The sequence below is a fragment of the Centroberyx affinis genome, unplaced genomic scaffold, assembly GCF_046629955.1.
Source record: "Centroberyx affinis isolate AG114_WGS23_722 - 3 ecotype Tasmania unplaced genomic scaffold, CSIRO-AGI_Caff_v1 ptg000568l_1, whole genome shotgun sequence".
In the NCBI taxonomy this organism is placed as follows: domain Eukaryota; kingdom Metazoa; phylum Chordata; class Actinopteri; order Beryciformes; family Berycidae; genus Centroberyx; species Centroberyx affinis.
In genome coordinates, this window is record NW_027279211.1 from 10,001 (window position 1) to 32,500 (window position 22,500).

Below are 22,500 nucleotides of genomic sequence, written 5' to 3' on the forward strand. Positions count from 1 at the left end.
GAGGACTGTTACCATGGCAACCGCTGTAGCACTAACACAGGACAGATGCAGGATCCCAGACAGCATCGGTCAGACGGGCAGCCAAGTCCGACTCCTGAGGCTCAGACGACGTGCCGGTTCAACGATAACCCAGATGAGCACAGACTTTTTCACAGTATGACATCACGGCACGGTAAACAATGAGTTAAAACGGCTTTGGAAACTGAACTGGGATCAGAGAGATATTTAGGTCCCAGTTTCACCAAGCGATGCAGGCAGCAGCTCTGGACTGCAGACTACAGATGTCGGCTCAACTTTAATGGTCGTGCAAAATGTACACAGGATTTCAACTTGGGTTCAGGTCGTCACATCAACATCTCTTCAATCTCAACGTGCGCTGGGACAGAGCGCTTCTAGCATGACACCACTGTAGCACTAATGCAGGACAGATGCATGTGGCACAGCACTAATGGAATAAACATGCATGTAACATAGCACTAATGGAATAAACATGCATGTAACATAGTACTAATGCTGCAAACATGCATATAGCAAAGCACTAATGGAATAAGGAAGCTTGTAGCATAGCACTAAAGGAATAAAGACGCATGTAGCATAGCACTAATGCAACATAGATGCATGTAGCATAGCACTAATGGAATAAAGATGCATGTAGCATAGCACTAAAGGAATAAAGATGCATGTAGCATAGCACTAAAGGAATAAAGATGCATGTAGCATAGCACTAATGGAATAAAGATGCATGTAGCATAGCACTAATGCAGGACAGATGCATGTAGCATAGCACTAATGCAGGACAGATGCATGTAGCATAGCACTAATGCAGGACAGATGCATGTAGCATAGCACTTACACAGGATTTATGCAAGATGGCTACCACTGTACACACAGTAATTCACACTTTCACACACATACACTTGCATGCACATGTACACACACACACACGCACACACATACACACACACACACACTTTGCACATCTACAGCTACAAATTAGAAAGAGCTGAGTAAACGTGGAGCGGGGCCCGCCCCGGGGCCGGGGGCCGGGGAACAGGGTCTGAGCGCGGGCTGCTGGGACGGCGAACAGTCACTACTTGTTTTATTGCCTCATGCTGAACACCTGCAAGTCTGAGGAGAAAAAAAACGAGGTCGAGGGCAGACAAAAGGCTTCCATCTGAGAGAGAGGTACTGTGGGAACGTCTGTGTGTGTGTGTGTGTGTGTGTGTGTGTGTGGGTGTGTGTGTGGGTGTGTGTGTGGGTGGGTCTCAGGTTACATTCTTACAGACAGGCTGCCAAATGAGAACGTCTGTGCACTTGCAACTCACTAAGAGAGATACACTCACACACACACACACACACAAGTGTCAACATATAGATAAATATGTATATACGCTTTAAACATGCAATTAAAACATATATCTACCCAGAAGAATAGACACTTAGCAGGTGCAGCTGCTGGTGGGAAATGTTTTATAAACTCTCAGAAAACAATAGTGGAGTTAATGATTAGGGTAAAAGTGAAATAGATTGAAAATGGCTCTATATTTTTCAGCCTTTCTTGCACTGAGTTGAAGATTACAAACGATATTCTCTGAAAATACATCTACCACTACAACCTGAGATCAAATCCTACAGTTTATATATCTCAGATACTGGTGAAACACTGCAGGACAGAGCAGTTCACTTCCAGCCTGGACAGCGGCTCAGGCTGGAAGAGGAAACTCTCTCTGGAGGAAGCGGGGAGCGGACCGCCTGTTCCTGAACCTGCAGCTTTGCCTCACAGTGAAGATTTACTGATCTTTGTTCCAGATTCCTGCCTGCAGAACACGCTGAAGCCTTTTCCAGAGGAAGACAATGAATGAGTCATTTAGGCCAGTGGTTCTCAACCTTTTTCATATCATGGACCCCCTAATCTAGTCCACATTAGAGCCACAGACCCCCATTTGATGAGATTTTGTCTCTCGGACCTAAATCTGAGAATATTTTTATTGTCAGATATGATATAGTCCAGAATTCCATGACTATATGTAGAGTAGATAGAGAGATAACAGTGAAACTATGTAAAACAGTCATTCTTCTACATTCTTTAATCATGTTAACTGAAGTAATGGTGATGTTTAACAATTCATCAATTTGCTGGGGACCCCCTGGAACCCCCTCAAGGACCCCTGGTGGTCCCCGGACTCCACGTTGAGAACCACTGATTTAGGCAACGTGGGTACGCTTAATCACATTTGGCTTTTCACACACACACACACACACACACAGAAATACACTCACTGGTGCACACAGGCACAAACACACATATATGCGAAGATGTGTAGGCAGTCGTATACCCCCCACCCCCACCAGACACACACACACCCACACACACACACACACACACACACACACACACACGTGCTGAAGCGATAGACCCCTGGCCTCGCCCGGCCTCCCCTCTCACAGAGTCACTGAACCAATTAGCTCGGCTTCCTCAATCCGCGGAAAAGTCTGGAAAGTGAGCGGCCAGAGAAAGAGTCGGGCCCCCGGAGACAGCGAGGGCCTCCAGCCGCTCCACCTCCTCACTGGACGTTTAATCAGCCGGTGACTCCCAAAGACAAACACAACTCAAAGCTGGTAAAGCAGAAAAACTAAAATCAATTCGGACTCCAAATTCATTTGCAGAGGTGATAATTGAATCACTGACGCCTTCGAATTTTCCATTTCCAAATCGGTAAAGGCTAAGCAAGGCGATCTCATTTATATAGCACCATTCAGACACAAGGCAATTCAAAGGGGCTTTACAAGGGCATAGAAATAGATTGAAAATAGGACATTAAGATGAAATTAAGATTGCATTTAAAGGACATTAAAAGTAAGAACACAAAAAGACATTAAAATTGGATTTAAAAGACAATAAAAACAAAAAAAAGCAAATAAATAGTTAAAGATTAAAAAGAAGTTACGTACTTAATTTATTGGAAAGCCGCAGTAAACAATAATGTTTTAAGCCCTGATTTAAATGAGCTTACAGTGTTAGCAGACCTCAGGTATTCAGGAAGCTTGTTCCACAGGGTGGGGAACATAGAAACTAAAAGCTGCTTCACCTCGCTTGGTTTTGATCCTGGGAACACTTGAGTGAACCCGTCCCAGATGCCCTGAGGGGGTCTGGGTGCTTCATGACGTACGAGCAAATCAGAAATGTATTTGGGCCCGAGACCATTTAGCGTTTTATAGACTAGTAATAGGATTTTAAAGTCTATCCTTTGACACACAGGAAGCCAGTGCAGTGATATCAGGACCGGAGTACCGCTCTATTTTCTTGGTGTTAGTGAGTTTGGGGGGAAAAATTACCTGAGGTTCATTCGATGGCTCTGAAATATCCCGGATCAAGTCTGTAATCTGGTAAAAAGTTCCTCAGTTTATTTGTGTAAGAGTAGGTGTCGCATTCTTCCAAGCGGTGGACATTTCCTTTAAACTGTCAGTGCTGTAAATCTTTTTGATTTACACCTCTGCCTTCCAAGAACACAGCAGCAGGGAAAACAACTTCATAAAGCCACATTTATTGGATAATTGGTCCTTCAAATGGCTTCAAGCTGTCGGAGGACGGCCATCCAACAGGCAGCAGGCCGGAAAATGAGAGAAAAGAGAGGAAGACGGGAAAAAAAAAAAAACTAATGTCCTCTTTAAACGTCCGCTTAACCAACGGCTAAAGACACTGTGTGGAAGTGAAGGCCTCAGCCTGAAGTCACTGCGCACACAAAGCTGTCAAAGAAGAAGAACTGCGGTGAATAAATTCTCCACGGTGTCAGGACTCGCTCCACGGAGGCACACGGGGAAGCCGGTCTGGTCTAGCAGCCGGTTCAGCAGGAAACCAGCCAGCATTTAGAGTCCTGGAGCCAGTTGCATAAAGCTAGTTCAAGACTAGTCTAAGCCTTAGACTGGTCTTACATTCTCAGGTTGGACTAGACTAATTAAGATCGTCTGTTACTTAAATATTAGGACTGACTTATTTTGAGGTAGGAAAGTTAGCCACCTTCCCCCCCTGGCTAATCTTGAGTTAGGAATTTTGTTGTTATGGCAACGAGTCTGCCTAACTGTCAGAGCGGGAAGTTTAAATACTGAAGCTGTTTCATAAAAGATGGTAAATCTTTGGTTTTTGGAAAGAACCTGAAGAAGAGAGAGAGTCTTTAGAGACAGAACTCATTAGAGATCTTAATAGGTTAATATAAGTGTCTAAAGCAAGTTTGACTTAAGGTCACATTTAAGTCCAAGATTAGGTCTATCTTTATGCAAGTGGCCCCAGTTCTATTCTAAACATCTAGCTGGCTGCTAAGACTCTGATAGTTGGTCAGTTTGGTGACGCACCGCCAAAGTCCCTCTAAGGAAAGTCGGTTCGGACTCCATCTTCTCCTGGCACTAAGTTTGTGACTAACAAGACAAGACTCCTGTCTCTTTGAATGGGCAGTCATCTATACTGCCAGTCAAAAGTTTGGACACACAGATTTTCGTTTATTTTTACCATTTTTTACATTTTAGAACAACAGTAAAGACATCAAAACTATGAAATAACACAAATGGAATTATGCAGTGACCAAAAAAGTGTTAAACAAATCAAAACTATCATATATTTAGGTAAGTAGCCGCCCTTTGCCTTGATGGAAAGGCAAAGGCTTTGGAAAGAAATTCATACATAGGATCAACTTCACTATTTATATTTGTCTAAGAAACTCATTTCAAGCATTTAAGCAGAAGACTGTAGATCAAAATGGCTTTAAGAGAATGAAACACGCAGAACATTCAGTCAGGTGGGTCCAGACTTTGCATTACTTATTCAGGAACACTGAATAATTGAATTGTTAACATGGAGTGTTAAAATTTCTTCCAAAAAACACTGTTTTAGGGTACAGTACAAGCATCTTACTGATGCTGCTACTCAGCTCCATCCACTGCTTCTCCAAACAGTGAGATTACCCAATCCGGTCTCACGGCAGTTTGTGAAATAGTCACGAAATGTAATCTATTGATTCGTGTACATGGACAATTTTTTTTTTTCAATTTTTTTCGTGACACTCAGCACGACTTTCAAACTAATGTATTTCAGTTGGAAGTATCTTTCGTGCCTGCAACACGTTTTTTTTTTGGGACTCAGGAAGTAGTGTGACAGTGAAATAAAATGGTGGTCGGGGTGGTGGATGGGCGTATACGTTTGCCTTCGATGCCGACGACCGGGGTTCGATTCCCAGCGTGTTCAAAGTACATTTCAACTGTAAGCCACATTTAAATTTTTAATAAACGTTTTTCTTATTTAACCATGACCAAACCATTTCTCTAACCTTAACCAAGTTGTTTTAGTTGCCTAACCATAACCGTAACACAAGTAGTTTTATTTGCCAAAACTTACGTTTTCAAATTCGTGGTGGAGGAACGTTTTTTAGGTTGTGTTCATTTCACAAAAAAATGGAAAAAATCATGTCCATGTACACACATCAATAGATGCAATTTTCGTGACTATTTCACGAACTGCCGTGAGACCGTGTTGGATTACCACATTCAAGACAAATCTGGTTTACAGCAGTCCCAGACACTTTACTGCCATGGTACCAACTGTCAACAGTGATGTCATCATGCAGTCCACAGTAGGAGCTGACGGTTTTATATATCTGACAATATCATGTTATTAAATTATTTCAAATGTATTAATAAAACAGTTGATGTTGGCCCCAGCCTGCATCAGTTGTCGTAAATATCAAAGTTCTGAAAGTCTGATTGGTGGAGTGCCCTGTCTCTATATATAATACTGTCTGCGGTACCGCCCAGAAACAGTTAGCTTCCTTCCTGGTGCATTCTGGGTGTTTGATGAAAATATCTCCTCTTCTTTTCCTCCATAAATCACATCCCACTCTCCTCTCTTTTCCCTAAAGAAGCTCCTGTCAAAACAAAACTTCTCCGTCTTCCCTGCTGGCTCTTATCTCATTTTCTATCACGTCTCTGTCATCTAGAATCACTCCGGGGTCACAGGACTATTGTCTGGATGCTGTGACTTATGACCTTTGACCTCCATGCTACTGGTTGTAATGTTGTTGATCCAGGAATTGCAGCTTATTCTATTCATATCCCTGTTTCCCTCACTGTAAGTCAGTCTGGGTAAGAGAGTGAGATAAACGACTGAAATGTAAATGCAACCTGAGTGTAAAATCTGTAAAATAAATGTAACGTGTCTCCTACAGATGCATCTAACATACAGCTTGTATTTAGAGACATACAAATACCTTGTTTATGACAGTGAAAAACTACATTTAGCTTATTTTGCTGTCCTTAGCTACATTAAGAGATATAAAAACTTCCAGGAAAATCTAGAAATATAGAATATACAGAGAAATCTTGGGCCAAAACAACAGGATTAGGGCTTTAAGATCAGTTCCTAAACTTGATTTTTGAGACTGAGAGGGGTTGACTTAGAGAGAGAGAGAGAGAGAGAGGGAGGGAGGGAGAGCGAGAGAGAGAGAGAGAGGAAGAGGTTAAGAGAGGCAAGAAAGACATAAGGAGAGAGTAGAGAGAGAGTAGAGAAAGAGAGAGACAGAGAGAAAGAGAGAGAGAGAGAGAGGAATGTTTAGAGTGAGGAGTTCTTGCTATTCAGAGCCCTGACAGTGTGGAATGTGAGAGGGGGAGATCAATGTGGTATCACACACACACACACACACACACACACACACACACACACACACACACGGCCAGATGTTCTTTAGCCAATGAGGAAAGCGGTCTGGTCTCCTCAGGTCAACCCACATGTGTCTCAGACTGGGAGCACAGACACACACACACACACACACACACACACACACACACACACACACACACACACACACAGAGTTCTAAGTCAAGTTTGAACCCTTCTTCCTCTCTCTCTTCAACTCCTTTCTACATTTGCAATTTGTGTGTGTTTGCCAATATTTAGAATTTTGTTAATAACAAATTGAACATTTGTATCTCAGTGGGTAGAGCAAGGCACTAACACTGTCAGGGTTAGGGGTTCAATTCTCTAGAGCAAGGCACTAACACTGCCAGGGTTAGGGATTATAGAAGTCGACTTGTGACTGGAAGGTTGCTGGTTCAGATCCCCAAACCAGCCAGGAAAATCTGGGTGTGCAAAGTGAATGTGTATATTTCCTTCTCTCACTTTCCTTTCTTTCCTTCCCTCCTTCCCTCTGCGTTTTTCCCTCCTTTCCTTCATTCCTTCCTTCCTTCCTTCCCTGCTCTCAGCTCAGGAGCTCTTCTGCCTCCTTTTGTTGTCCTGCCTGTTGTTATGTCATGGTAATGTTGTTTGTTGTTGTTTGTTGTTGTCTGTTGTGTCTCTTGATGTTAACTATGCTTGTCGGTTGTGCATTGTGATGATTTGAATAGTGAGTACTGTAGTGAGTGAAAAGTAATGTTCTCTCGCTCTCTCTCTCTCTCTACACACACACACACACTTAGTGTGAATTGTACTGTCTTTGTCATTTGAAAAAAATCGAAAAGGTAATAAATACGTTTCACCATAAAAACATTTTATTTTAATTGCTGGTGTTATTGACTACCGCTAAGTAAACAAACCACTACTTCCCTCGTTTCCAACCATAGTGGATTCTCAGTTTAGATTATAGGTTCGATCTGTAGCCTCACCCTGTTCCACAGGCTGCAGCTGGGGAAAGTGAATGAGAAACACTCTTCCCTCTATCAACAAATACTGCTGAGGTGCTCTGGAGCAAGGCACTGAACCCCCAGCTGCTGATTGGCCGGCAGCAGAAGCCTGTGGTTTTAGCTCCCAGTCTGAATGTGTGGATCTGTATGAATATGAAGCAGGGTGCTGCTGGAAATTAGCATACTTGGTCAGCAAACTATTACTGGATAAATAAAGGTTAATAATAAATAAATAGATGCCAATAATAAAATGATAACGACTGTAACTTCCTCTCAAACCTCAGACCAAATCAAAAGCGCAGACCTGAATACACAATTAAAATGAATAATCTAGCATCAATACTCAATTGTTCAAAGGGAAATCTGCTTTTCTCTTGCAGGTCAGAGGTCATGGGCAGTGACCCTGAACCTGGCAGGGACTCGGTGCCTTGCTCAAAGACACTTCAGCAGGTTCAGGGTCTTTCTGTGCTCTAAACCTCCCTGCTGTCCTGAGGGAGTCGGTCTGGGAAATGTGTATAATAACCAAAAAACACACAGAATTGTGAAATAAACTCATCATAAACTGGACTGAAATACCGATAAAGTGTCAGGGAAGTAAATCCAAATGAACACAGACTCAGCCGGAGTGACACCAGCTGCTGTTAGGTGAGAATTTACTGGTCATACTGTTGTGCATGTATCTGCATTTTGGGAAATGTTTTTTTTATATTTCATTCAGATTCATAAAAATACACAAAAACACAACACACATACAGTATGTACCATTCTGACTCTCTCACATAACATGCATACTAACCCCTCTCTTTCTCTCTCTCTCTCTCTCTCCCTCTCTCTCTCCACACACACATACACACACACACACAGACCGTAAATTGTCTGGAACACCCCTAGTGCCATCTGGTCTTGTGACGGGCCAGGGAGAGAGGAGTTAATGTGTGTGTGTGTGTGTGTGTGTGTGTGTCTGTGTGTGTCTGTGTGTGAGAGTGAGGAAGGTTGGGGGGGTGGGTGGGTTGGCTGGAAAATATCTGTGCCCCTCCTTTACACACACACACACACACACACACACACACACACGCACACACACACTCTTGGCAGTGCCAGTCTTGGTGCCACTGCCTGCCAAAGACTGAGAATAAAACAAAAGCCGGGACGAACCATTGTGCCGCTTCCCCCCCGCCCCCCCTCTGCAACACTAAACCAAATGGTTTAACCCAGTGATCTCCACACTGACGGGTTCACTGTGCTTCTGGCAAGTCCAGTCCAGTCACATTTATATATTACTGTAAGCACTTTCAATAAACAGCCGTGTGACGACAGGCTGTACTGATCCACAAAGGACACACACAGGTAAACACAAGAGAGAACACACAGGACACTTTGCATTAAAAATCTGATAAAACAGCCTTGATAGAAGTTCAGCTTTAGTGTAATGTAAAGTTCAACTGTAGGAGGAAGAGGAGGATTTGGAATACAGGAAGAATGAGAGGAGGAAGAAGTGGAGGAAAAGGAGGAGGGATGTGATGAAGATGGAGAGGAAATGCTGGTAAAGGAGAGACAGAACAAACATCACATCATAGGACACTTTGTATATGAAGATAAATCCAGATTTTGTGTACAGAAGTCTACTTTTACTGTAAAGTAATCAAAGTTTAGTGTATGGAAGTCCACTTTTACTGTAGAGAAGTCCAATTTTAGTGTATAGATGCCTACTTTTAGTGTATATAAATCCAAGTTTTAGTGTGTGGAAGTCCATTTTAGTGTATATATGTCCAATTTATGTGTGCAGAAGAACAATTTCTGCATAAGTCCACTTTCTGTGTAAGGAGGAAGAGGAGGATTTGGAACAGGAAGAATGAGAGTAGGAAGAAGTGGAGGAAAAGGAGGAGGGATGTGATGAAGATGGAGAGGAAATGCTGGTAAAGGAGAGACAGAACAAACGTCACATCATAGGACATTTTGCATATGAAGATAATGCTAAAGTAACATTGATAGAAACCCAATTTCTGTGTACAGAAGTCTACTTTTTATATATAGAAGTCCTTTTACTGTATAGAAGTCCAATTGTATTTATAGATGTCCACTTTTAGTGTGTGGAAGTCCACATACATGTCCAATTTCCGTTTCCAATTTTAATGTACAGTACTTACATTTTTGTGTATATAAGTCTACTTTTAATGCATTTCAGTCCAATTTTAATGAATAGAGGAGAATTTGAGTTAGGAGGTGGAAGGGCAGGAGAAGTGGAGGAAAATGGGGAGGGAGAAGATGAAGATGGAGAGGAAATACAAGAGAGAGCAAACTCATCACATCATGGGATGGTTTGCACTGAGATTATCCAGTATAAGTGTTTTGTGTGAGGAGAAAGAGGAGAAAGAGGAGGATCTGGAATAGGAAGAGTGGAATAAGAGCAGGAAGAAGCGGAGATGACAGTTTACTGATTTACTTGTTGGATGAGAAGCTGGAAACCTCAGAGGAGGAAGAGGAGGAGGAGGAGGATGGATAGCATGAAGAGGAGAAGGAGGAAGAGAAGAAGGATGGCATCAAGAGGAGGAGAAAGAAGAGGAGGGAGAAGAGGATGATGGCTAGCATCAAGAGGAGGAGGAGGCGGATGATGGCTAGCATCAAAAGGAGGAGGAGGAGGAGGATGGATAGCATGAAGAGGAGGAGGAAGAGGATGATGGCTAGCATCAAGAGGAGGAGGAAGAGGATGATGGATAGCATGAAGAGGCAGAGGAGGAGGAGGAGGGAGAACCAGAAGATGAAGGGGGAAGAAAGAAAATGGCAAACACAAGAAAGAGGAGAAATTGGATGAGGAGGAGGAGAATAAAGAGGAGAAAGACGAAGAAGAATAGCATGAGGAGAGGGATAAAGAGGAGGAAGAGGAGCAGGAGAAAGAGGAAGAGCAGCAGGAGGAGGAAGAGGAGGAAAAAGTGGAGGAAGAAGGAGGGATGAAGGGTAGAATGAGGATGAAGATGGAGTAGGATAAGGAGAGGAAGAGGAGGGAGTAGCATGAAGAGGAAGCTGAACAGGATCGAAGAGGATGAGGAAGAAGAGAAAGAGGAGGATGAAGAGAAGGAAAAGGAAAGGAAGGGAGGATTAGGATAAAAATGAGGAAGGAGAAGGAAGAGAAGGAGGCTGAAGAGGAAGGGGAGTAGGGGAAGGATGAAGAGGAGGCTGAAGATGAAGAGGATGAGGATGAAGAGGATAAGGAAGAGGAGAGAGAGGAGAGGAAGAAAGAGGAAGACGAGGAGAAGGAAGAGGAAAGGAAAGGATTAGAGGATTAGAATGAAAATGAAAAGGGGAAGGAAGAGAGGGAGGCTGGAGATGAAGAGGAGCAGAGGTAGGATGAAGAGGAGGTAGAGGAGGAGGTAGATGGGATGAAAATGAGGAGGAGGAGGAGAGAGGGATGAAGAGGAAGAGGAGCAAGAGGAAGAGGAAAGGGAGGATTAGGATGAAAATGATTAAGGAGGAGGAAATGAGAAGGAAAAGAAGGAGGTTGAAGAGGAGGAGGAGTAGGGGAAGGATGAAGAGGAGGCTGAAGATGAAGATGAATATAATGAGGATGAAGAGGATAAGGAAGAGGAAAGGAAAGGATCAGAGGATTAGAATGAAAATGAAAAGGGGAAGGAAGAGAGGGAGCCTGGAGACGAAGAGGAGCAGAGGTAGGATGAAGAGGAGGAGGGATGGGATGAAAATGAGGAGGAGGAGGAGAGAGGGATGAGGATGAAGAGGATGAAGACGTGGGAGGAATCAGCTGTTCCGTCTGTTTGACATTCCGTGATTTCCAAAACCCCCCGTCGTCCTCTCAATTAACGGCGGCCATTTTCTCATAACACACCTCTCTCCCGCCTGCCTTCACTCTCGCTACACACACACACACACACACACACACACACACACACACACGTTTTAATCCCTCGTCTGCCTCACACACACACACACACACACACACACACACACACACACAGACAAACACACAAGTTTTGATGTCGACCAACTCCCAAAACAATTTAGCTTGTCACACACTCGTGCTTACAAGCATCAGCATACACACACACACACACACACACACACACACACACACACACACACACACACTGCCACTACCGCCTCCCAAAATAAGTTGGCTTGTTGTAATTGGAGTGGTGTTGTTGCAGAGAGGTGTTGAGCGGAGCTGGTAATTGCCAGGCAGGCTGGTTGACGTTTCTGTCTCTTTATTTTTTAAGGACGGGGTAATTAGGCTCGGTGACTGGGACCGTGCCGCCGCCGCCGCCGCCACCGCCACCGCCACCGCCACGAACAGGTGTGGGGGAACGAGCGCAAAACACACCCGCTCGCTCGTCCACGTGAGAGAGAGAAAGAGAGAGAGAGAGAGAGAGAGAGACGGAGAGAGAGAGAGGGAGAGAGGGAGGGAGAGGGAGAGAGGGAGAGAGGGAGATACGGGCCTGGATCTTAGTAAGTAATGTGTTGTCTGGATGTATATAATGTATATGACTGTTTGTTAAAATGTGTGTTTTCTGTGTCGGACCCCAGGAAGGCTAGCTGAGCTCATGGGAATCCTTATAAACAAACAAACAAACAAACATGAAGAAAGATTGAAGCTTTAACACTTTTTCCTCTTTGATAAAACAAAGAAAATGTCTAATTTCTAGAAAAGGGGGTAATATGTGAAACAGGGCTGGGCGATATGGACCAAAAATCATATCTCGGTATTTTTAGGCTGAATGGCGATACACGATATATATCTCGGTATTTTCTACGAAGTGGGCTAAATGTTCAGTTGTAAGTAGGGCTGGGCGATATGGACAAAACCAAATATCACAATATTTTTGACAAAATACCAAAATACCTAATATTGTAGGGATGACAATTGGTGCTTTCACAAAATATTTACACAATGAGATTTTTGATAAATAATCATCAGTAATGTGGATATATTGACTAAGTGGGTAAAGGCAAATAATAGAACAGCTAGAACAGTCTGGTAAGTTCAGAAAATGACATCACTTTACTGTAATGCAGCCTTTAAAACCAGGAAAAGACACTTATGCCATATCACCATATTACGATATCCAAAATCTAAGACGATATATAGTCTCATATCACGATATCGATATAATATCGATATATTGCCCAGCCCTAATGTGAAATCCTTGTTTCTTTATCCAGTCTCCATCTTTGTCCCTCAGCCTCACTGTGGTGTTTCTGCACTGCTCTTCCCACAGATCACCTGTCAATCAAACAGTGTGGGCGGAGCTTGGATTTTCTGTTGCTGCAGTTTGAGTTTCTCTTCTCTCTGTCTGTTCAGCCATGGTGGCTATCGCTGCTCATGCTAACTACCCAGTTCTTCTTCTTCTGTTGATTAGTCTACAAACAAAGCGGAAACGTAAAACGCATCACTTCCTGTGTGGCAGGAAAGAGCGACCAGACACCGGCTGGTTAAAACAGACAATGAAGAAGATTTCATCAACTGGATATCAGATAAAGAGCAGGAAAACATTCATCTATATAAAAATGTTATGGATTATTACTTTAAAATGATGCTATAACAGGAGGGGAAAGTGATGTGCACTCTTTCATTTTGCTGTCACTCTTCCAACATGGCAGCCTGTCCCTTGTAACCGTTGGTAACCGCTCTCCAAACACTTAGTTGTGAACAGGGGAATCCGACAGGCTGCAGGTGTGTAACAGATGCATCTAAAAACAGTGTTGGCAAACAGCTCACATCCACTTCTGACTTGTGATACCAGCAAAAGGCTGATGAGGACCTGTAATTACATGCTGACAGTCTGTTCTTTTGCCTATAATTCATTCTTCTGCACTGAAATTCATATTGTGTCACATTTTTGGCATTTATTCAACTCAAGCCAAACAGATTTGTAAAGCACTTCTGACAAAAAGGAAGCGTAATATAAAGAGCTTTACGGCAACAAAAGACACAAAAACAGATGAAAACAACAAAAAATTAGCAGGGAATTCTCTCCTTCACCTAAAGCTCATCAGGACTTTCTCATCAGAGTGACTGACAGTGATGCAACAGTACAATAAGCTTCAATTACTATAAAGACATTTACATTTACTTCTTAGTCATATAGCTGACTCTACACACTGTGATCCACAGTGACTCACATATGCTTCTACATTTTAACACTTTTATCAAATGAACTGAACCTAAACCAAACTAAACTAAGGCAACGTAAAATAAAGTAAACCAAACTAAACTGAAAGAAACCAAACTAAACTGAAAGAAACCAAACTAAACCAAACTAAACTAAACCAACATAAAATAAAGTAAACCAAACTAAACTTAAAGAAACCAAACTAAACCAAACTAAACTAAACCAACGTAAAATAAAGTAAACCAAACTAAACTGAAAGAAACCAAACTAAGCTGAACCAAGCTAAATGAAACCAAAACAGATCAAACTAAAGTCAAAGAAACTAAACCGAATTGAACAAAACTAAACCCAAATAAAACTAATCTAAGCTAAAAGAAACCAAACTAAAATAAAAGAAACCGTCCAAAGAAAACTAACCAAACTAAACTTCACTAAACTAAAAGAAACAAAACCAAATCAAACCAAACACAACCAGGCAAAAACAGCTCAAAGAAACTAAACTAAACCAAACTAAACTAAACTAAACTAAACCAAACTAGACCAAACCTAATAAAACAAAACCACACAAAAGAAACCAAACCAAACTAAACTAAACTAAACTAAACTAAACTAAACTAAACTAAACTAAACTAAACTAAACTAAACTAAACTAAACTAGACCAAACCTAATAAAACAAAACCACACAAAAAGAAACTAAACCAAACTAAACCAAACTAAACCAAATTAGACCAAACCTAATAAAACAAAACCACACAAAAAGAAACCAAACCAAACCAAACCAAACCAAACCAAACTAAACTAAACCAAACTAGACCAAACTAAACCAAACGAAAACCAAACCTAATAAAACAAAACCACTCAAAAAGAAACAAAACCAAACCAAATCAAACTAAACCAAACTAAACCAAACTAGACCAAACTAGACCAAACCTAATAAAACAAAACCACACAAAAAGAAACCAAACCAAACCAAACCAAACTAAACCAAACTAAACTAGACCAAACTAGACCAAACTAAACCAAAGTAGACCAAACTAGACCAAACTAGACCAAACTAGAGCAAAACCAAATAAAAAGAAGCCAAACCAAGCCAAACCAAACCAAACTAACCCAAACCAAAACTACATTACTGTAAACTAAACTGGACTAATCTTCTCTCTCTCTTCTGTTTCCAGCTTGTCTCTGGGGGTGAAACATATGGAGCGCGGACCCGGCAGCGAGCGGCACGTCAATCTCCTGAGCCTCGGCAAAAAAAAAAAAAAACACACAAACCCACAACGAGCCTCACAGACGCTAACCTTGAAATCACTGCCTTTATTAGCGGAGTCATTATTAGCATTAGAAAAGCAAATCATGCTAATAATATTTTGCCATTATAGCTAAAAACGCTTATTAATCCCTAATCCGCGCCACAATTAAGAGCACGGCTGGGTGTTTTTGTAAGTCGTTCTGCCTTGCCGGGGAAACAAGACAATTTAACAGTCTCCGAGGCAGAGAGAGAGGGAGAGAGAGAGAGAGAGAGAGAGAGAGGGAGAGAGAGAGAGAGAGAGAGAGAGAGAGAGAGAGAGAGAAAGAGAGAAGGTGGGAGGGTGGAAGAAATCCTCGTATTAAGAGACTGGCTCCTGCGCTCCGTCTCTATTTTGAATGCAATCAGCCTTTTTTTTTTTTTTTTTTTTTTTTGAGTGACGGGCGGAACGGAGGCAGATTTGACTGAATAGAGACAAGAGGGTGGGGGGGGGGGGGGTGGGGGGGGGGGGTGGAGGAGGAGGAGGAGGAGGTTATCTGTCTCTGTGGTACGAGTGCGTCCAATCAAACGGGGAGCGGGATGATATTAAAGCGGCTCCCCCCCCCCCCCCCCCTCCCCCCCTCTCCCTCTCTCTCTCTCTCTCTCCCTCTCTCTCTCTCTCTCTCTCTCTGTGAACTGTGACTTAATAAGCGACGCCAATTAGGAGAACAAAAATAAGGCCCGCGCCACGCCCGCCGGGCCGTGTCTGTGCCCCCCCCACCCCTCCCCACCCCCGCCCCCAAATCTCTTCTCCGCTAAAAAACGGCGTTGACACTGGCGGAGCCGGAGCCGGGGCCGGGGCGGGCGGGCGAGAGAGAGAGAGAGAGAGAGAGAGAGAGAGAGAGAGAGAGAGAGAGAGAGAGGGAGGAGAAGAGGTGGAATAAAATAAAAGGGCGCTTATCGATGGATTTTTGCCGATCGCCTCCCAGAGAGCTGATGCTTTAAGCTTCCACAGATAGATAATACAAATATAGCAGCAGAGCAGAGAGAGGAGATTTAGATTCAGCCAGAGCCACCATTCATTCATTCATTTATTTATTTATTTATTTATTTATTTCCCGGACCTTTTTTTCCTTCCTTTCTTTCTTCCTTTCTTTCTTTCTTTTTTTCCAGCAATTCACACTTTATGAAACATTTCCTCCCTCGCTCGCTTGCCAACTGCAAGTTGCATGGCAACAGGGGTAGATGGTTTGCCCTCCCGCCCCCAAACCTCCCCCACCACCCCACCCCCCCGCTTTAGTCCCTAACACACACACACACACACACACACACACACACACGCTCACACATGCTCACACACACACACACACACACACGCTCACACATGTTCAAACACATTCACAATCTCTCTCTCTCGCTCTCTCTCAGACACACACACTTACACACTCTCTCATGCTTTACACTCCCCTCGCTGTCTTATACACGCACAAATACACACTCACACACACTCACACACACTCACACACACACACACACACACACACACACACACCTCGGTCCCCTTCCAACACAATTGACAGGGAAACAAACAGCGGATCTGAGAGGTTAGCGGCGTAAAGAGGAAAACAGCAGAAGCAGCCAAGACCTTAAATAGACGAGCGGCTCTGACAGCAGAGTGAGGCTGAGCTCCATCCAGCAGATTACTAACACACTGAGAGTTTTAAGTGTGCATTATCTTTCTAGGGATGATCCTAAAATAAACAACAACAACAACAACAACAACAGCAAAATCTCTCAATAATTAAAACGCCTAATCCACTTCCTGGTTTGTGATGACCGTGGGCTGAGCGTGTCAGCCGGGACTCTGTGGGGATTGTGAGGCCGTTTATGTTTAGAGCGCATTGTGTGGAAGGACTTCATCGCCCAAAAATATGTCGACTCGCATCACGTTATGTTCCGAGGACTTCAAAACCAAATATATATTCACTTAGACAGCGTTGTGCGAAGGCTGTCACTTCAAAAACTATATATATATATATATACGTCTGAACTGCATGTATAAACAGACGGACGCACACCGACACACCAGAACAACTTCTCCGACAATATTATTTTTAATGTGTTTTCATAGTAATTAAAAAACCTTGGAGCGAACAAACTTCATATATAATATAGATAAATGTAAAATGTATATAGATATATATATAATGGGGCTGGGCGATAATTCAATGTTATCGTTTATCGTCTTTCAGTGGAATTATATCGTGATGATATGAAGATATTTTAATATCGTGACACACATTTCTGCTGTAAGAATTGATGATGACGAGCAAATTTTACTTAAAAACTCTCATAAAATGAGGTATGGTAGGAATATTATTTGAATATTTCAGTTTTGTTTGACATCACACCTAACATCACCATTCGGTTCAATGTGATGAATATTAATTTGATTATTTAACGTGATTTTGCATACATGAACCATATCGTGATATATATTGATATCGAGAAAAATCTTTATGATTATCGTGATATTGATTTCAACCATATCGCCCAGCCCTGATATATAACCATTTTTAGAAAAGAATAGTTCAAATAATCTAGATTAAAGCCTGATCATGGCCTCAAAATAGTATTCATGTTTTTCCAAAATTAGCGTTATTTTCAAGTCGGAAACCATTTGGTTGGAGGAAGTGTTTTCACAAGGTGTGGAGTCTGGATGCAGAAGCAGATATTCAACATTTATTTAAAAAAGAAAACATAATGTCTGACAAAATGGTTCAGCAGCAAAAACTTTGGTCCATGTTTGACAAAACTGACTCCTGTTCTCACTAAGTGATTGACAGCTCAACATTAAACTAAATAATGGAACTTTTTAAAAGATAGCGATTAACTTATACAGACTGGACCCTATAGATATATTTTAGATATTGAATAATAGGTAATGATATTGAATTAAAGGTATTGACTTTTGGAATAAATATTGTGCCTTGATCTGGTTAATTAACTATGGAGTATATTAATTTCTATATTCTCAAAGCAATGGAATCAAATGCAACCCAATGGAAAAACTGTCTGTCTGTCGTTTGATCAGCTGTTTCATGTAAGATGGTTTTCTCTTTGTGCATAATACCTGATGATGTCATACCTGATGAAGGCTACAGTATTTAAATGTTGGATGATTTAATAAACTGGTTTAATGTGCAGCAGTTTCTTTACATGACATCATGATATGTGGCTCTACAGATCAGAGATCAGTTAAGACTCCTTCTCTGTCTCCTTCTCTGTCTCCTTCTCTGTCTCCTGCTCTGCCTCCTGCTCTGTCTCCTTCTCTGTCTCCTTCTCCGTCTCCTTCTCTGTCTCCTTCTCCGTCTCCTGCTCCGTCTCTTTCTCCGTCTCCTTCTCCGTCTCCTGCTCCGTCTCCTTCTCTGTCTCCTTCTCTGTCTCCTTCTCTGTCTCCTTCTCCGTCTCCTGCTCCGTCTCCTTCTCCGTCTCCTTCTCCGTCTCCTGCTCCGTCTCTTTCTCCGTCTCCTTCTCTGTCTCCTCCTTCTCTGTCTCCTGCTCCTCTGTCTCCTGCTCTGTCTACTTCTCTGTCTCCTTCCCTGTCTCCTCCTTCTCTGTCTCCTTCTCTGTCTCCTGCTCTGTCTCCTTCTCTGCCTCCTTCTCTGCCTCCTTCTCTGTCTCCTGCTCTTTCTCCATCTGCTCTGTCTCCTGCTCTGTCTCCTTCTCTGCCTCCTTCTCTGTCTCCTTCTCTGTCTCCTGCTCCTCTGTCTCCTGCTCTGTCTTCTTCTCTGTCTCCTTCTCTGTCTCCTCCTTCTCTGTCTCCTTCTCTGTCTCCTGCTCTGTCTCCTTCTCTGCCTCCTTCTCTGTCTTTTTCTCTGTCTCCTGCTCTGTCTCCTTCTCTGCCTCCTTCTCTGTCTCCTTCTCTGTCTCCTGCTCTGTCTCCTTCTCTGTCTCCTTCTCTGCCTCCTTCTCTGTCCCCTTCTCTGTCTCCTGCTCTGTCTCCTGCTCTGTCTCCTTCTGTCTCCTTCTCTGCCTCCTTCTCTATCTCCTTCTCTGTCTCCTGCTCTGTCTCTGCCTCCTTCCCTGTCTCCTTCTCTGTCTCCTTCTCTGTCTCCTTCTCTGCCTCCTTCTCTGCCTCCTCCTGCTTTGTCTCCTTCTCTGTCTCCTCCTGCTCTGTCTCCTTCTCTGTCTTCTTCTCTGTCTCCTTCTCTGTCTCCTGCTCTGTCTCCTTCTCTGTCTCCTCCTGCTTTGTCTCCTTCTCTGTCTCCTGCTCTGTCTCCTTCTCTGTCTCCTTCGCTGTCTCTTGCTCTGCCTCCTTCTCTGTCTCCTGCTCTGTCTCCTTCTCTGTCTCCTGCTCTGTCTCCTTCTCTGTCTCCTGCTCTGTCTCCTGCTCTGTCTCCTCCTGCTTTGTCTCCTGCTCTGTCTCCTTCTCTGTCTCCTGCTCTTTCTCCATCTGCTCTGTCTCCTGCTCTGTCTCCTTATCTGCCTCCTTATCTGCCTCCTTCTCTGTCTCCTTCTCTGTCTCCTGCTCTGTCTTCTTCTCTGTCTCCTCCTTCTCTGTCTCCTTCTCTGTCTCCTGCTCTGTCTCCTTCTCTGCCTCCTTCTCTGTCTTTTTCTCTGTCTCCTGCTCTGTCTCCTTCTCTGTCTCCTCCTGCTTTGTCTCCTTCTCTGTCTCCTGCTCTGTCTCCTTCTCTGTCTCCTTCGCTGTCTCCTCCTGCTCCTCCTGCTCTGTCTCCTTCTCTGTCTCCTGCTCTGTCTCCTTCTCTGTCTCCTTCTCTGTCTCCTCCTGCTTTGTCTCCTTCTCTGTCTCCTCCTTCTCTGTCTTCTTCTCTGTCTCCTTCTCTGTCTCCTGCTCTGCCTCCTGCTCTGTCTCCTTCGCTGTCTCTTGCTCTGCCTCCTTCTCTGTCTCCTGCTCTGTCTCCTTCTCTGTCTCCTGCTCTGTCTCCTGCTCTGTCTCCTTCTCTGTCTCCTGCTCTGTCTCCTTCTCTGTCTCCTTCTCTGTCTCCTCCTGCTTTGTCTCCTTCTCTGTCTCCTGCTCTGTCTCCTTCGCTGTCTCTTGCTCTGCCTCCTTCTCTGTCTCCTGCTCTGTCTCCTTCTCTGTCTCCTGCTCTGTCTCCTTCTCTGTCTCCTGCTCTGTCTCCTTCTCTGTCTCCTGCTCTGTCTCCTCCTGCTTTGTCTCCTTCTCTGTCTCCTCCTGCTCTGTCTCCTGCTCTGTCTCCTTCTCTGTCTCCTCCTGCTTTGTCTCCTTCTCTGTCTCCTGCTGTCTCCTTCTCTGTCTCCTTCGCTGTCTCCTCCTGCTCCTCCTGCTCTGTCTCCTTCTGCTCTGTCTCCTTCTCTGTCTCCTGCTCTGTCTCCTTCTCTGTCTCCTCCTGCTTTGTCTACTTCTCTGTCTCCTGCTCTGTCTCTTTCTCTGTCTCCTGCTCTGCCTCCTGCTCTGTCTCCTGCTCTGTCTCCTGCTCTGTCTCATTCTCTGTCTCCTTCTCTGTCTCCTTCTCTGTCTCCTTCTCTGCCTCCTGCTCTGTCTCCTTCTCTGTCTCCTGCTCTGTCTCCTGCTCTGTCTCCATCTGCTCTGTCTCCTTCTCTGTCTCCTCCTTCTCTGTCTCCTTCTCTGTCTCCTTCTCTGTCTCCTGCTCTGTCTCCTTCTCTGCCTCCTGCTCTGTCTCCATCTGCTCTGTCTCCTGCTCTGTCTCCTTCTCTGTCTCCTGCTCTGTCTCCTTCTCTGTCTCCTCCTGCTCTGTCTCCTTCGCTGTCTCCTTCTCTGTCTCCTCCTGCTCCTCCTGCTCTGTCTCCTCCTGCTCTGTCTCCTGCTTTCCTCCACGCTCTTCGTCTTCATGTTGTTGTTGATGTTCCCCGTCTTGTTTTTCCTCTTCTCTAACAAAGCACTTTGGAACAAACCGGGTTTCTGTTTTAAAGCACAAAACAAGTTGACTTGACAAAACCAAAGACCTTCAGCTGCATGAACGGTGAGGAGAAATCACTTCAGAGTTCACCTGCTGTTGGTGCAGAAGTGAACACGAGTCTGTAAACTAGCAGCGTCTCTGGGTTTATTTTGACCCTGTAAAAAACACACACACTTGCCGCAGTATGAATCGCATTTTTTTTATGACAAGTCGGGGACCCGGTTTGACGTTGCCGCGTCCCAGCCTTTGGCCTCGACCCAGGCTTTGGGAAACCCTGCGCTGAGGTGCTCTCAGGCTTGTGTAGGTCTATAGAGTTCTAATTAGCTGCATTCACAAACAGCGCCAGGCTCATCAAAATGCCGAGGCCCGCAGAAAGACACAGCAGGGGTGAGCAGAGCATGTGTGTGAACTGAGTGTGTGTGTGTGAGTGTGCGTGTGTGAGTGTGTGTGTGTGTGTGTAGTTGTGAGAATGAGGGAGCGAGTACGGTGCATGTGTGTGTACGTGTCTTGCGCATGTGCGTGTGGGTGTTTGTTGTGGGTGTGTGTGTGTGTGTCTGTGTGTCTGTGTGTGTGTGCACATGTGTTAGGACGAGTGGTGTGTGCACGTGTGTGTGTGAGAAACAGAGAGATGCATATGTGTGTTAGGTGTGTGTGTGTGTGATACATTTGTGTGTTTTCTGTATTTAAAAAAATAAAGATACACCTCGCAGCAGTAAGCTGAGGCCTAACAGCCGCTTCACACCCTAAAGAAAATAAATTAAAAAAAAACCCTTTTCCAAAAAAACAAAAAAAAAAACACAACATTTGTCGTCCTTCCTCACATTTGCATGCGCTGCACGGGAGCAAACAACAGCAACCGAACCGCAGAGCACAAACGACAACAACCAAACAACGAAGCGGTAAACAAAGAAGACGTCTCGGGCATCTCTCTGTTTTCCAGCCAACGAACAAAATGGCTCCCGAACGCCGTTCAGAGACAAATAACATGAGCGGGGAACAACAGAAGAGCACCGGGATTTTTTTTTTTTTTTTTTTTTTTTTCTCTCCAAAACCTCCAGGAGCGGTTCAAGACGTGAAACCGCCTCCCCGGTCTGAGGTGTGGATTCTGTCTGCTGGACTGACTGGACTCACTATTTAACTGAATGTTACACAACACAATGCAACAAGACACTGAAAAATACACGACACCTTAAATGCAGCAGTGGAAAAAAAGCATCAGATTCAGTGACAGGGACAATAGGGGGGCAGCAAGACGGAAAACACAATATATAATCACAGTAAATAAAATATAAAAATATAAAAGACACATTAAATGAACCAATAGAAAAGGAATAGACTGATCAGGACAGTGGAGAGTCTGTATTTTCTATTTTAAGGTTTACAACACATTTGGTTGCCATAAACTGGTTTAATACTATAACAGATCAAGCAATGCACCTTCATCTCTCCCTGCACTCCTTTCTCATCATCTGTCCCTATGGCATCGCTATGCTAAATCTGTGTTGCCACAAACAAAAAAAGACAATTAATTAAACACAATTATGAGTCAAAACCACAGGCTTTAACGGCCTGAAAAAGGCTCAAATCACC

General features: G+C 43.7%; 1 pseudogene; it reads right to left on the reverse strand.

Annotated features, from left to right (window-relative positions):
- Window positions 1-18,265: 18,265 nt before the first annotated feature.
- The window catches only part of LOC139643169 (uncharacterized), a 36,915-nt pseudogene continuing 32,680 nt past the window's right edge, over window positions 18,266-22,500 (reverse strand).